The 16067-nt window shown below is 46.8% G+C and overlaps 2 protein-coding genes across 3 annotated transcripts in view; both read left to right on the top strand.

Moving 5' to 3' along the window:
* Cmip (c-Maf inducing protein) overlaps window positions 1–16067 on the top strand; it is a 319144-nt gene that overhangs the window by 217846 nt on the left and 85231 nt on the right. The window lies entirely within an intron of this gene.
* Plcg2 (phospholipase C gamma 2) overlaps window positions 12772–16067 on the top strand; it is a 134605-nt gene continuing 131309 nt past the window's right edge. Inside the window, exon 1 of the mRNA XM_051201733.1 lies at window positions 12772–12917. The gene's annotated coding sequence lies outside the window, so the exon portion shown is untranslated. The remainder of the gene's footprint in view (window positions 12918–16067) is intronic.

Here is a 16067-nt window from a genome sequence, read left to right as displayed (position 1 = left end):
GGTTTCTTTCTCAGCATCCGCGTGATAGCTCACTAATCCAGTCCGAGGGTGATCCAATGCCTTTTTCTGTCCTCTTCAGGCACCAGGCATGCATTCGATACCCAGACATATATGCAGGCAAAAGCCCCACACAGATTAAAAAATATTCACTTTGTGCGTGCATGAGTGTACAAGCCATGGGGCAGGTGTGGGGGGGTCAGAGGGCAACCTGAAGTTCTCTCCTTCTATCATGTAGGTCCTGGAGGTCCAACTCAAGTATAGCACTTTCGCTAGCACAGCCATCTTCTCTACCCCATTTCCTTTCTAGATGGCCTTCCTGAGGTAACAATTCCTATTACCACTATGTGGCTTACCTCTAGCAACCTTGTATCAATTATGCTTGGTGTTTATCTCGAAGCAGCTCCTTCCCAATATTGGATTTCCAAGGGGCTTCTTTTTAGTAAGAATCATTTTGAAATACAACATATCCACCAGTTAGGAGAAACCAGAGCAGGGGTTCCTTGAAGTGTTGCCAAAAAGAAGACATTAAAAGTTACCAATAGCTGAGGCTATAGCTCAGTTAGTACAGCGATTGTTTTAACGTGTGCAAAGCTCTGGATTAAAACCCTGGCCCCTCGTAAAAGCCCTTAAATGGTGATTGAAGCTGTGATCCCAGCACTTGGGAGGTGGAGGTAGAGATCATCGTGGGCTACAGATGGGGATCAGCCTGGGATATAAGATACACTATCTCAAAGATTTTTTAAAGATGGTAGGCAAGTTCTGGAGATCTAAGGATATTGTCACCTTTAGTCCTGCTACTGTCTCCAGATGCCAGGTGGCTTTGCCCTACCTTCTCCAGATGTGCTGCTGCTGCTGTTGTTGCTGCGCCTTCTTCTGCCTCCTCCTCCTTCTTGAGACAGGGTTTCTCTGTGGCTTTGGAGGCTGTCCTGGAACTAGCTCTTGTAGACTCTGCCTCCCTAGTGCTGGGATTAAAGGTGTGCACCACCACTGCGTGACGTAGATGTGTGCCTTCTTACACTCTCTTCTCTTGCTGGCTAGCCTAATGCTAGTGCCTCTCGATGATGGAGCAGAAGTGAACATTGCTATCACAGCTGCAAGGAGTTGGGAAAGCAAGATCCGGCTTCTGCCTTAGGCAGGTGTGTCCTCTTATGGAAGGATGCCCCAAATACGGGAAGATGACTGACAGCTAAACATGGTGGAGCCCATTCATACTAACAGGTGTTTCAGAAGTATGTAATTCTGATTCTTCTGGTTAGAAAAGCATTACATAAGTGCAAGGTGGTGTGTAGACATGGCTAAGCATGTACAGTCTTAGAGCTGATAGCCTACCTTCAAGTCACATCCCTTTCCCTCACCAGCCTGCTGATCTTAATCCTGCGTTTGATTTCATCATGCCCCAATGGGTATCTATGGTGGGTGGGCTGGCAGCCACATCCAACCTGACTTAGAGGCTCAATTCGTAATGGAATGACTCCTGGGGACACTGGTGGTGACACCCCAGGAGGGTCCTGACTGAAGAGCCTGGGAAGGAAGTTGTCTGGCTGGCAAGGAGGCTGTAGAGAGAGTTGCTTTCCCTGCTTTACTCTGGTTTTGGGTTGTGCGGTATACATCTGAATGTCAGGCTTGCTTTTCCAGGTGCATCCTGGAGTCCATGTGATTGTATCAACATGGGCACTGTTTATAATGGCAACAGCCATGACCTTCAGTGCCAAAGGGAAACTTTCCCACTCAGGCGGTCCCTCTGCATTGGGCAGTGCAGTTATTCACTCCACTTAAGAGGCTGGAGGGCTGGAGGGAGGTACAGTGCTCTAAGCTGGTCTTCCAGATCTTGGGTCAGCTGCCTCCTCCTGATATTTGGTGATGGCCAAATGTCATCTTGTCTAGGAGCCTCAATGGCACTGTGCCCAGATTCCTCCCTCTTCATCCACCTTATTCACCCAAGATAATAATCTCATATATGAGCTTCCTTGTTTATGGTCTGTCTTCTCTGGTAGAATGGAAGAGTTACAGGGCTAGTCCCCACCCCCTCCCCTGCCTCTGTGCGTGTGTGCGCGAGCACACACGAGCCTCTCCATCTCTCGTGGGTATATGTAGTGGTCGTGTTGTGTGTATAGTGAACATATCTGTGTGTGTGCATCTGAGTACTTGTGAAGGCCAGAGATCCATATTGACTATATTCATCAATCTATTTCCACTTTATTTTTAAAGACAGGATCTCTCACTAAATCTGGAGTTCAACAATTCTGCTAGACTGTCTGGTCAGCAAGCTGCCAAGGGTCTTTTATCTCACCTCCCTCTCTGTACTGGGATTACAGAAGCATGTTGCCAAATGGAGCCTTACATAGTTGCTGGGGATCTGAACTCACATGCTTAAGCTTGCCTAGCATGCCCTTTACAAATGAGACATCTCCCTGGCCTCTCCTCTCTGTTTTCTCTCTCTAATGTAGGGTTTCCCTATGTGACCCAGACTGACTCTGAACTCTCAGCCCATGGTCTGCCTGACTCAGCCTCAAAAGTGCTGGGGTTATAAGTCTGTGCCACCACACCTTGTTCAACATTTTCAGATCTCAGCTTCTAGATCAGTGCCCTGCACACAGCTGGTATTAAGTTCATGCTCTCTTCTTAAGTCATCCTCCCTTCTCTTTACAGAATAGTTTTTTTTTGTTTGTTTGTTTGTTTTTTGTTTTTTGTTTTTTTGTTTTGTTTTGGTTTTTAAAGTTGAATTCTGTTCAGCAGACTGATTTGCTTTGAAACTTTGTATAGTTTCCTATTGCCCCCAGTCGCCTTAGCAAGGCTCCTCAGACACTGCCAGAATCAATCTCTGGTTTGCTGAATGGCATGTTTTAGGGACAGATCCCTTTCATTCCAGCCTAGCTGAGTTCTTTCCCAGGGTGTTCCATGCCTGCTGTCCCCTTTTCATGGAACTCTCTTGTCATCTCTGTACCCACATACTCTGCCCTTTTCCAGGCTTAGATTAGGTCATCACCTTCAGGGAGCCTTCCTCCCTTTTCCCAACCTGCTATGGTCCCGCACTTCTCTCTTTTCCTTGGTGGATCACTTTATTATTAATTTATTACAATCATCTTTTTAAAAATAACTTTACAAAACTTTTTTTTTTGACAGTCTTACTGTGTAGCTCTGGCCAGCTTGACACTTGCTTTGTAACCTAAGCTGGCCTTGAATTCATGGCAATCTTCCTGTGTCAGCCTCCTGCATTCTAGAATTAAAGCTGGTGGCATATTTCCCAGTTTAATAATTTTTCCCCCTTTAGATTAGAGAATGTGATTTTCAGGCAGTAGAATCCATCGTTTTGGGTATCATCCTATGAGAGTGGACAGGTATAAAGTCAGGGGGTCACGGTTGGAGAGAGGCTTAGTGGTTAGGAGTGCAAACTGCTCTTGCAGAGGACCTGAGTGTGTTCTCAGGGCTCACACCTGTCTGCAGCTCCAGCTCCAGGGGGTCCTACATCCCTTTCTGACCTTCACAAGCACCTGCACACACATAACATTCATTCACATACATTAGAAGCACACATGTGCATCTAAAAATAAGAAAATTACATAAAACAATTCCGTCACTCCCCTGGAAGTGTCTGACACTGTTTTGTTACCAGCCTTTTTCCAGTCACAGCTCCAGTCCATCTTTGACTTGTCTTCTGTCTCTGTGGTTTTGCCTGTTCCAGAATGTCATAAGAACAGGATTAGAGCTGGAGGATGTGGCTCAGTGGCAAGGACCCTGTCTAGAACACCACCCCCCATACACACACCATGAGGGGCTGAGAGCGTGGCTCAATGGTAGAATGCTTGCCTAGTGCACTTAAGACTGGGTTCCATTCCCAGCACTGAACTACCCCCCTCAAAACAAAGCAAAACAAAACAAAAATAAAAACCAATCAGAGTTTGTAGCCCCTTGATCATGGCATCTTTCCCTTAGCAGGACAGGTTGCAGACCCGGCCTCAGTGGGCTTTGGTAATCATTCTCCCTGCTGGTAGTTGATCCTTGCTCATCATCCACAAGTTGAAAGATATGTGAGCTGATCCCATGATTGCCAGCAATTATGAATGGAACTCCTGCAGACATTACTGTTCAGATTATGTCATGGATGTGTGTGTGTGTGTGTGTGTGTGTTTAAATTTCTCTTGCATAAACACAGATAAGGTTTCAGGACTCCCTCCCCCCCCCTTTTTTTTTTTTTTTTTTTTTTTTTTTTTTTGAGACAGGGTTCCTCTGTATTGCTTTGGAGCCTGTCCTGGAACTCTCTGTGTAGACCAGATTGGCCTTGAACTCATAGATATCCATCTGCATCTGTCTCCCGAGTGCTGGGATTAAAGGTGTGTGGCACCAATGACCAGCTCACCCCAGTTTTATATATACATATTTTTGTATAAACTGCTCAGCTTTTTTTCCAAAGAGACTGCAGGCTCTGTGCTTTTGGGCCAGTCACTGCACATTTTCCCTGGCCTGGCCACTGTAGGCTCTGCTCACTCTTCTCCTTTTTCTCAATCTCCCTTCCTCCCTCCCTCGAATTGAGTTGTTTATGTGGGTTGTATATATGTGCTCTTAACCACTGAGCCATCCCCCAAGCCCTATTTTTTTAAAACATAAAACATTAAAAAAGTGTATTTGTGCGTGTGCGTGTGTGTATGTGTGTGTGTGTGTGTGTGTGCGCATGCGTGCATGTATGCCATCTGGAGATCAGAGGACAACTTGCAGAAATCAGTTTGCTCTTTATACCATATGGGTTCCAGAAATCAAATCCAGGTCATGAAGCTTGGCACCAAGTATTCACCTTTAACATGAATAATAGACTCAGAGACAGATATTGGGGTTCAAACTTCAAGCTGAAGAACAGAAAAGCAAAGTAGCTGGTCCCTAGCTCTTACCACTACCTCAGGCTGGATAGGCTGATCTTGCTTCCTTTCCTCAGTGTGGCTGGAGAATCCTGAGATTTCCATGTCTTCCTATCCTCAGTGTGACTGGAGAATGAATGCCTGACACTGACTACTTAAGACCCTTCTCCTATCTTTGATACTCCTCTGGTGCTGGGATTAAAGATATGTGATCCCAGGTGCTGAGATCATCTTTGTGTGAGCTGTTTCTCTTTAGGACTCGAACAATCTTGTGTAGATCTGGGTGGCCTTGGACTCACAAAGATCTGTCTCTTAATGCTGAGTCCTAGGATTAAAGGTGTATATTACCACCATCTAGCTTCTGGCTGCTGGAATTAAAAGTTATGTGCCTGGCTTCTATGGCCTGTGGCTGACTTTTCTTTCTGAATCCTCAGGCAAGATTTAACAAATCATAAGTAATACATTATCCTAGTCACCTGCCCAAGCCATCTCATCGGCCCTTAGACACTTTTTAGGAACACTGAGTGTAGGTAGTGTCTCCAGCTATCTGCTTGTGCTCTTCCAGGGCATCTGGACTGGGAAGGGTTAATTCAGAATAAACAATAAGTGGGATTCCTGCTAAGCTAGGAATCTTATGCATTTCCACATCCTTTTCTATACTATGGAATTTAAACTTGTCTTTAAAATGTAGTTATAAAAATGCTTGGTTTATGTCTTTTCTCCTATATGCCTAGTGATCTGGCCCAGGGTTTGCTGAATTAGTTAAAGATCTGAGCTTCAGGGCTTGCTGGCCTGTGGTGGCAACAAAAGAGATGGCCTCACAGCTGGGTGTGTGGTACCTGTAATCCTAGTCCAAGAGAGGTAGAGGTAAGGAGACTGGATATTCAAGGTCATTCTCAGCTATGTAAAGAGTTCAAGTTCAGCCTGGGCTACATGAGACCTTTCTCAAAAACCAAAACAGGGCCTGGAGAGATGCATCAGCAGTTTTCCAGAACACCAGAGTTGCGTTCTAGCTACCCACATATTCCTCATCTAAGCCGCCCCTCACTGAGACCTGCCCAGGCGATAGGTTTTGCCACGTTGATAATTAAAATTAATCATGTCAACACTGTAAAATGAAAGAAAAGGCAGAGAAAGGGGAAGAGGAGCTTGGCTGGTTTCCTCTGAGGCACTTCATAGTCCCTCATGAGACCTGAGGACTCTGAGGATTGTTCATGTGATGTCATTTCCTATGCCCTCCCTTGTTCCTTTGTGTAGTCACATGCCCACAGGAGCCTCTACATGAAGTGGGAAAGGGATTTGTGGGATAATCTTTTTTATACTGTAAAGATGTGTTTCCACCTAAGGTGCCTTCTGATTGGCTTAATAAAGAGCTGAATGGCCAATAGCTAGGCAGGGGAGGATAGGCGGGATTTCTGAGAAGAGAGAGGAACTCTGGGAAGAAGAGAGGTGGAGAGACGCCAGGGAAACACCAGGGAGCTGAAGAGCAAGTTGGATGTATAGAAGGGGAGGGAAGTAAAAGCCACATGACAGAATATAGATGAACAGAAACAGGGGCACAAGCCTTTAAGCCCAGCACTCAGGAGGCAGAGGCAGGCAGATTTCTGTGAGTTCAAGGCCAGCCTAGTCTACAGAGCAAGTTCTAGGACAACCTCTCAAACAAACAAACAAAAAAACCTAACAAGCCTAAGCTAAAGGCCAAGCTTTCATAAGAAATTAATAAGTCTCTGTGTCATTATTTGTGGGCTGGTAGTCCAACGAAATCTACCTACAGAGTGGACCTCATCCCAAGTGCCCAGACAAAGGAGGACTCTCATTTTCAGGAGAAGAGTTGAGGTAGCTGGCACTTGAGACCCAGTTCTGACCAATACTACAGGCTTCCTGGGAACTGTTGTCTTCTGGCTTTTAATAACTCTGTGGGGTCCAGTGGCTGAAAACAGCAGACAGGACAGGGTCTCCATTCTCATTAGTGACTTTGGCACCTGTGACCCCGCCCCCATACTTGACAGAAACAGCTCCAGGGACCAGAATTTTGCTTTGGATCACAGTTTCAGGCAGTTTTTAGGTGGTGGTGGTCCTGGTGGTAGGTGTGGAGACACAGGCTGCTCACCTCATGGTGGATCAGGAAGCAGCCAGCAACTAGAACAGGGCTAGCCTGTAATTCTCAAAGGCTCAGCCTTACTGACCCACTTTCTCTAGTGAGGCCCCACCTTTTAAGGGTTCTATGCACCCCTCATAGTGCCACTGGCTGGGGACCAAGGATCAAAACAGGAACCTGTAGGAGTTATTTCAGATTCAACTAGAAAAACTACTTAAACTTTTTTTTTTTTTTTTTTTTTTTTTTTGAGACAGGGTTTCTCTGTGGCTTTGGAGGCTGTCCTGGAACTAGCTCTTGTAGACCAGGTTGGTCTCAAACTCACAGAGATTCCCCTGCCTCTGCCTCCCTAGTGCTGGGATTAAAGGCATGTGCCGCCACCACCTGGCAGACTTCTTTATCTTAAAAAAAAAAGATTTAATTATTTTATGTGTATGAGTATGTTGCTTTCATGTATCTACATGTACAACACACATGACAGTGTTTACATATACTACACACATGCAGTGTCTAAAGAGGCCAGAGAGGGCATTAGATCTCCTGGAACTGGAATTATAGCTGGTCATGTGCCTCTATGTGTGCTGGGGAATTGAACCTGGGTCCTCTGGAAAGAGTAACAGGTGCTCCTAACCACTGAGCCATCTCTCCAGCCCCTGAAACTTTGTTATTTTTGTTTGTCTCCTGGCACCGGTATATGGAACTGTGGGCTCTGCATATCCTAGGCCAGAACTCTATCACTGAGCCACATCCCAGGCTTTTAGATTCTGATCTGCCGTATCCATCTCCATCCCAGGCACCATTTCACACAGCCAATCCATGAACATGGTTTGTAGAACTCCAGGCTTTAGGGAGTATGTAGTACAGTGTTCAGTGCAACCTGAAAGGCTGAGACTCAGAGATTGAGCCACATTCTGGGGACACATTTAAGTGTGTGGCAGAGCCAAGAGTCACACTTCTGTCTACTTGCTTCAGGACTAACATTCTTAACCTCCTTTTTTCTGATTTTTTTTTTTTTTTTGAAACAGTTTCGTTGTGCCCTGACTGACCTCCAACCCATTATGTAGTTTACTTGAGGATGACCTTGAACTTCGGTCCCTTCACTTTCCCCTCCTGAGTGCTGGAATTACAGAGACATGCCACCACACTCAGTGTGCTAGTCAGTTTTAATTGTCAACTTGACACAATCTAGAGTCACTTGGGAAGAGGCTCTCAGTAAGGGCATTATCTAGATCAGGTTGGCTCTAGGGCATCTCTGGTGGGGGTTGTCTTATTTACTTTTTTATATACTAAGAGTGAGGTTCTTACAATATAGCCTTAGCTGGCTGGGAACTTGCTATGTAGACTAGGCTGGCCTTGAACTCATAGAGCTCCACCTGCCTCTGCCTCCAGAGTCACTGGGCTGAGATTTTGACTATAGTTATCGAGATGGGAAAATCTTCCCACTGTGGGTGACACCATTCCCTAAGCAAGGGATCCTGAATTGTATGAGTGTAAAAATCAAACCTGGTACTAGCATTTGTGAATTGATTTCATTGCTTTCCATTCCTGATTTTTGGATGTCATGTGATCAGCTCCCTCAACCTCCTGCCACTGTGACATCCCTGCTGGGATGGACTGTCACCTGGAACTGAGAGCCAAAATAAACCCTTTCTCTCCTAAGTTCTTCTTGTCAAGACATCTTATCACAGCAATCAGAAAAGAAAATGCAAAATTTATGAAATCTTGGGGATGGAACCCAGGGCTTCTTGTGTGCCAGAAAAGAACTCTACCAACTAAGCTACATCCCCAGTCCCTCTATTTGATTTTTAGAAAATACTGCATATGTGTATGTGTGTGCAAGGGTATGCATGTGTCATGCATGGTTCATATGTACAGGTCAAAGGACAACTTCGTGGGAGTTGTTCTCTCTGTCCATCACTTGGATCCCAGGGATTGAATTTAGGTCAGGCTTAGAGCCAAGTATTTTTATCTGTCAAGTCACTAACCTGGCCCTCTTTCTCTTTTTAAGAAAGGATCTTATTCCTTTAGTTCTCAGCATTCGGGAGTCAGAGGCAGGCAGATCTCTGTGAGTTAGAGGCCAGCCTGTTCTACAGAGTGAGTTTCAGGACAGCCAGGGCTGTTTCAAACAAAACAAAACAAAACAAAACAAAACAAAACAAAACAAAACAAAGCCAACAAAAAAAGAAGGGATGTTTCTATGCACCCCAGATTGGCTTTGAACTCATCATTCTCCTGCCTCAGCTCTTGAGTGCTAGGATTATAGGCATGCGCCACCATGACTGGCTAAATATATATCTCTTGGTTTTAAACCATTAATCTTGATTTCAATGTAACAGCAGGCCAGTGTGCTGATCACCCATCTTCATGTGGGGACTGCAGTGTTGTCCCAAGGGTCCTGTCTAACCAGGAATAATTCCTAGGAAGAGCCCAGTCCAGGACCTGCTCACCTGACTCCTCCCCAACAGCAGCCCTATTCCCCATGTGGGGAAATGAAGCTTACAAAAGTCAAGAATTCTGTTCAGGGCTGTGCCAGGTCCAAAGGGAAATCCAATTCCTCAAACTCAAAAAGGCAGGCCTGGTCTATAGGAGGATTTCTGGTGGTTAGACAAGAGCCAGCATTCCTCAGGAACTCATGAAGCCGGTTTCCCTCTACAAAAAGGAGTCATTCTTCTTATCACTAGTAGAAAGGACAACTGGTTATTTGTGGTGCCTATTAGCATACCCAGGCTTTGCTGGCCTCCAGGATCCCTAAGTAACACACCTGTTACACATTTCAGAGTTCACACTGGTGTCCTAACTCTTCTCACCATAAACTCTCCTTATAACCCTGCTATTTTCCATATATTCTCTCTCTCTCTTTGCCTCTCCCCCCTGACTCTCTTCATCTCGCTTTCTCTCTGTTTCTGGTTCTCTAATCTCTTTCTTCTTCTTCTCCTCCTCCTCCTTTTTTTTTTTTTTTTTTTTTTTTTTTTTTTTTTTTTTTTTGAGACAGGGTTTCTCTGTATTGTTTTGGAGATTGTCCTGGGACTCGCTCTATAGACCAGGCTGGCCTCGAACTCAGAGATCCGCCTGCCTCTGTTTCCCCAGTAAGTACTGTGATTAAAGGCTCTCTCTCCTTCTTTCTCTCTGATCTGCTTTATTCTGTTTCTGCTTCTCTAAGGGCCGTGGCCAATCTGCTGGCCGTGTTCAGTCCACTTTTTTCTCTCTCTGCTCTGGACTCTTTTAAACACCCCCGCTGTTCCTTCTCTTATATCTACAATAAAAACCTTTGCCTTAACCATGTCATGGAGCAGTCATGATGTCAGGCTATCCAGGCCACACAGATGTGAGTACTAGAACTGGGATCGAGACCTGACTCAGGAGTTTCCTTTTGCACAGCCTTCCAGCTCTTTCTGGGCTACTGGATTGGACTGTGATGATTGCTGCAGTATCCCTGGAGCCAAGCAGTGCCTGGCTCCTTGCAGGTACTTGGCATGTGTTGGTTGAATGACTAAACATGTTTCAGAAGGATCCCAAATTTAAGAAACTGGAGATCTGCAAGTCACAAGTCCTCCCTAGTCAGTCTCAATGGAAGTTTCAGAGGGTTGGACTGGCCTGCTGTGGAAGCTGCCAGGTTTGCAAACCAGTTCTGGGTGGTACTTCCTCTCCCAGAGCCCAGTACTCAGCAGCTGGGACTCAGCCTGTCCCCAGGGACTATGTACTTTGAACAATGCCAGGAAAGGAAACCAGACTCAAAGGCACTTGGACTTTTTCTTGTTGCTATTGGTGGCAGGGGTGGGGATTAAGATTGGTGAGGCCCCTAGGTGTTTTGACCTGACTACTGCAGGGGAGAAGAGGCCCAGGTTTGAGAGACCCTTCAGGTCTGGAAGGAGCAACTGTGGCTCAATGGAGTGTTTGTGTTGTGTCATGCCATCACCTTTAAGTCTGCTAAACCAAGTAGCATGGTCCACTCCCGTGGTTCTCAACCTGTGGGTCACAACACTTTTGGCAAACCTACATCTCTAAGAATATTTACAATATGATTTGTAACAGTAGCAAAATTACAGTTATGAAGTAGCAATGAAATAATTTTATGGTTGGGCGTTAGCACAACTCAAGGAACTGTATTAAAGGGTTGCAGTGTAAGGAAGGTTGAGAACCACTGCTCTACTCCAAGGATAGAGCATTGACTCAGCCATGACTTGTCATGCTCCCATGACAAAAGTGATCTTGAGTCTCTTTTGCATCAAATTATTTATGTATTTATTTCATAAGGAAACTTGGAAGTGCCACAGGAGGATTGTAGAGGTCAGAGGACACCTATCAAGAGTCAGTTCCTCCTTACAGTATGTGGGTCCCAGAGCACAGGTTGGCAGGCTTCATGGTAAGTACCTTCTGAGCCATCTCGCTGTGCATGAATGGACAAGGTGATACAGAACAGTTTCTCCTTGATTTTCACAATTTCCTGTGGAGCCACTGCGGTGAAGCTGTAACCACACATGCTCATAATCTTCCTGGGGTTGTCTGTCAGATACTGGTCAGCCAAGTCAAAGCATACACACACACACACACACACACACACACACACACACACACACACACACACACCAAAACAAAAAAAAGCCATCTCCACCTTCACCAAAAACAAACAAATAAACAAACAACAAACAAACAAAACAAAAAACCAAAGCCAGGTGCCACAGCTCACACCTGTAATCCCAGCATTCAGGAGGCAAAAGAAGGAAGATGTCTGTGAGTTTGAGGCCAGCCTGGGCTACAGTGAGTTTCAGGCTGGCTAGGGATACATAGTGAGACCTTGTCTCAAATAAACAAAATCAAATCCTTCAACAATAATACAAGTCGAAGTTCTTAAAAAAAAATACTCAAGTGTCCCCAGGTTTAGTCATTATTTCTGAGGATGGGCCTATGATTCAGGTGGTTGATGTTATTATGATTTCTTTGATGACAGATTTAGTGTGAGTGGGGTGGTGGTAGCACATGCCTTTGATTCCAGCACTCGGGAGGCAGAGGCAGGTAGATCTCTGTGAGTTTGAAGCCAGCCTGTTGTACATATCAGGCTCCAGGACAGGCAGGACTACATAGAAAGACCCTGTCTAAAATAAATAATAAATAAAAAAGAAAGAAAGAAAAGAATAAAACAAGAAAAAAGATTAAAAAAATGTAAGCCAGATGGTGGTGGTGCCTGCCTTTAATCCCAGTGCTAGAGAGGCAGAGGCAGGAAGATGTCTATGAGTTTGAGGCCAGCCTGGTCTACAGAACAAGTTCTAGGACAGTCAGGGCTCTCTTACACAGAGAAACCCTGTCTCCAAAAACCAAAAACCCAAAACAACAACAAAAACAACCAAACAAACCCCCACAAGACAGACAAAGAATAACAAAACAACCCCAAAACCAAGACACCAATTCTCTAGCGTCCAGTTAGTGTTTGCAACAAACATTGGGCCTGGTACTGTTTTAATATGTTTTGCAGAGAGGGAAACTGAGGCTGGATTAATAATGGCCTCTAAGGTAGGAAGAAAGGCATTGACTTCAACTGTCAACTCCGAGTGGGTGAAGGAGTAAATGCATGCGTGGTATCTTATCTATATGCAGCGGTGCCCCCAAGACGTTCATGTTCTTGGGGAATTTTTGTCCACCTGGCTAAGTGATCGCGGCCAGGCATGTAGTCCCGGGGCTGCCTCAGTTTCCCCCTGGGCGGGTAGAGGCGTAGCTCAGGGCGTGCGCTTTTGGGGTGCTCTGGCGGGTCCAGACCCGCCTCGGGACGGGGCGGCGCGTTGAGGGGGGCGGCCCCGAGGAGTCACGTGGCGCCGCCGCTTCTAAAGCAGAAGTAAGAGCCCGGCAGAACGAGACGTGTGTTGCCGGACAGTCCCTGTCCCAGGCGGCTGCTGCACGCGGGACCCCTGTGGCCCCCACACCCGTGGCTGGCAGGCCCAGGGATCGGGCGGGTGGCTGCGCTCCGGTGGCACGACCAGGTGAGTGGTCTGAAGGGACTGGGCGCCCGGGGACTCGCGTACGTTGGGGACCCACGACTTGGCACCACGTCGTCGGGTGGGGGCTGAGACAGAGCACAGCGGGTGCGGGCAGGGCTGGGGTGAGCGACCGGGGCAGGTGGCCGGGTGTGCCCTGGGGAACCCTGCTTGGGGACAGCCCAGCCCAGCTCAGCCACTGGCCACTTCCTCCCCTGGGGCTGGCGCCACCTCTCCTGGGCGTGCGGTGGCCAACCAGGGTTTGAATGAGAGACGCGGCTCCCTGTGCTGAGTGACTGGAGCGTTGGCCTTCAAGGCTCCTGTGGCTGAGGGTCCTGCACCATCCCTGAGTGCGGGGCAACCCTGACGCTTTGCTTTTGAACTTGGGGACAGTACTTCCCAGTAGTACACAGGTGACTCCAGAGTTGGGGCGGAGCAGCCCTTTCTCCACACGCGATTCAGTTCCCGAGACCCGCCCCTCCCACAACTGTACTTACAGTTTGGGGATCTCAAAGAGGTCATTTTCCCCGCGGGGAACCAGAATTCGAGGGAAAGGTGGATTGCATATGGACCCCGGAGACTGATGTCTGGAGAGGTTGGGGCAGGCCCTTTCGGTACTCTAATCTCAAACTAGTGAGAGACTGTCAGGGTGTGGGGGCGACACACCCGAAAAACAGGTGGCTCCTCTCTAAGACCTATTTGAATTTCAGTTCCATTTTTGTGACACACCAGACATCAAGGAGCCCTTCCGAGTCCAGGTTTCTCTCCTGGGCACTGTATTAGCCCAGAGCCTGTTTTCTGGGCCTTGAAAGAGGCTCCTAGCAGTTCCTGACTCTGGCGGCAAAGGCCCTTCCTAGTGGGCACAGGTCATGGTCTTTGTTTTTGCTTCTGCGGGATACTTTCAGGATGTTGGGGTACGGGCTGGCCCTAGGCCATTTCGCATGGTTGTGAGCCGCCACATAGCAGCCCCAGGGGATTTTGGTTGTGGATTTTATTGATGCTTAAAATTGCTGGGTGCTGCTGCCTCTCAGGCAAGGAAGGGCCTGTGAGGTCCCCTGAAGGACCCCCAGTGTGAGGGACCGATGAACCCTTTTGCGCCTCATGAATGGAGTTGTTGGGAAATTACTGGTGAGGAAACTTTTAATTTCAACAACAGGCAACCCCTGCCCTCCTCCATTCTCCAAATAAGGGCTTTTCTGTATCAATTAACAAAAAGTGGACTGGTCCACATGCTTCCTCCCAGCAGCACCCAGTGACCCCTCCTCTGGATTTACAAACAACCTTTGTGAAACTTAATACAATTTTTTAATATTGCGATAGCAGCAATATTTTTATTACTCACTGTTCTGTAAGTTTATTTTTTGTCAAGATTTCCCAAGTAATTTTTTTTTTTTTTTTTGGTCTCTTGAGACAGGATTTCTCTATGTAACAGCCTTTGCTGTCCTGGAACTCACTATGTAGACCAGGCTGGCCTTGAACTCACAGAGATCTACTTGCCTCTGCCTCCTAAGTGCTGGGATTAAAGGCATGGGACACCACTGCTTGAGTTTAAATTCATTCTTTTCCATAGCTCCTATACATTTTAATATTTTTATTATTTTTGTGACAGGGTCTCATTATGCAGTTCAGGTTGGCCTTGAGCTTTTGATCTCCACCTCCCCATTGCTGGGGAAACTGGTGTGCGCCAATACTCTTGGCCTGAGCTTTTCCATTGCTTAGGTAAGGGTCCCCCCTCCCTGCAGAGATGAGAATCAAAGTGTTTCCTGGTTTTATGGTCCCGTGGGCATCTTCACGGATGTCTCTCTACACATGTGTGCTTGCTGGATCAAAACATTTGCATGCTTATTGTACTTTAGGAGATGCTTACAGGTGTCCTTTAAAAATGTCAAACTTGCTTTCACTTCCACCCATAGAGGTGGGCATGCTTGGTTCTGGGGTTGGAATTTGGCTTCCCTTCCCTGATGCTTTAGGATAGGTGTAAGGTGAACCCCAGTAGCCCTGGTAGGAGGGACCGATAATAATATTCAAGGATTTATCTGAGTCAGAGTCTAGAAGAATTCTTTCTTGGAGTTTTGGCTGAAGTCCAGAACTGACCCAAATGTGCAGAGTGTTCTAGAGAAGGATGGTCCCTGTTTCCTGTTTGGGGGTTCTTGTCTATGAGAAGTTGGTTTCAAAGTGTGAGGGCCATAGAAATGTGAATATGAAGTCTCTTCTCACTCCTCACTCCCAGCCATGTTTGTGTGAAAACATGAGCTGACCAGGTTACCCACAGAAGCAGGGTGTGGAGGGAGTTGTCCTGATGGCTGGGGTCCTGCTTTGGGGTCACAGCCAGCTGGAGACTTTCTTGCTTTGGGTGCTAAAGTTTAGAATTCTGTCTGAGCTGGGTGTCACCTGGTGCCCCATTCAGTTCCCAAAGTGCGTGAGAGCCTGGCGTTGGTTTCACTGAGGGGAACCTTTCCTGGGGCGTCTGGCAGTGGGGACCTGAGGAGATGCCTGGCTGGAACATTCTGTACAGGACAGGCTATGCAGTGGAGACGAGTTTCAAGTCCTGGCCCTTCCACTTGCTAGCTGCATGACCTAGGACAAACCAGTCCCAACCCACTCTTCAAAGGGTCAGCCAGTTTTATTATGATGTGGTCAAATTCTGCCAGAAGTCTGAGTTCCAGAAAGCAGACATTGAAGGATCAGACTACAATGACTGTCCTCATGTTTTGTGTCCTGCCACCTGCATGTGTGACCTTGGTCATGTTATTTTCTCCTCTCTGGATGGACTTTGAGTTTTCAAAGGCTTTCCCTCCCTTCCCTCAGTGGCAGGAATTGAACTCAGGTCTTTGCTCTTGCTGGGCAAATGCTTTGTCCCTGAGCAATATCCTCAGCCTGTTCCCCAGGCATTGGTCAGTGAGGGTATTCAGTCACACATAGCTGGTGTGATGTCTAGGGGAGTGTGTATTCACAGATAGCTGGTGTGATGTCTAAGGGAGCGTGTATTCACAGATAGCTGGTGGGATGTCTAAGGGAGCGTGTATTCACAGATAGCTGGTGGGATGTCTAGGGGAGCGTGTATTCACAGATACTTTCCAACGGGCATAGAAGCTTCCACTTTGCTTCTGGTTTTTCTTTCCAAAATAATGAAATGGCCTGGAAATTCCCTGTTCC

This window comes from Phodopus roborovskii, unplaced genomic scaffold, assembly GCF_943737965.1.
Source record: "Phodopus roborovskii unplaced genomic scaffold, PHOROB, whole genome shotgun sequence".
Lineage (NCBI taxonomy): Eukaryota > Metazoa > Chordata > Mammalia > Rodentia > Cricetidae > Phodopus > Phodopus roborovskii.
Note: the sequence above shows the minus strand (reverse complement) of the source record. Positions and strands in the feature narration are given on the sequence as shown.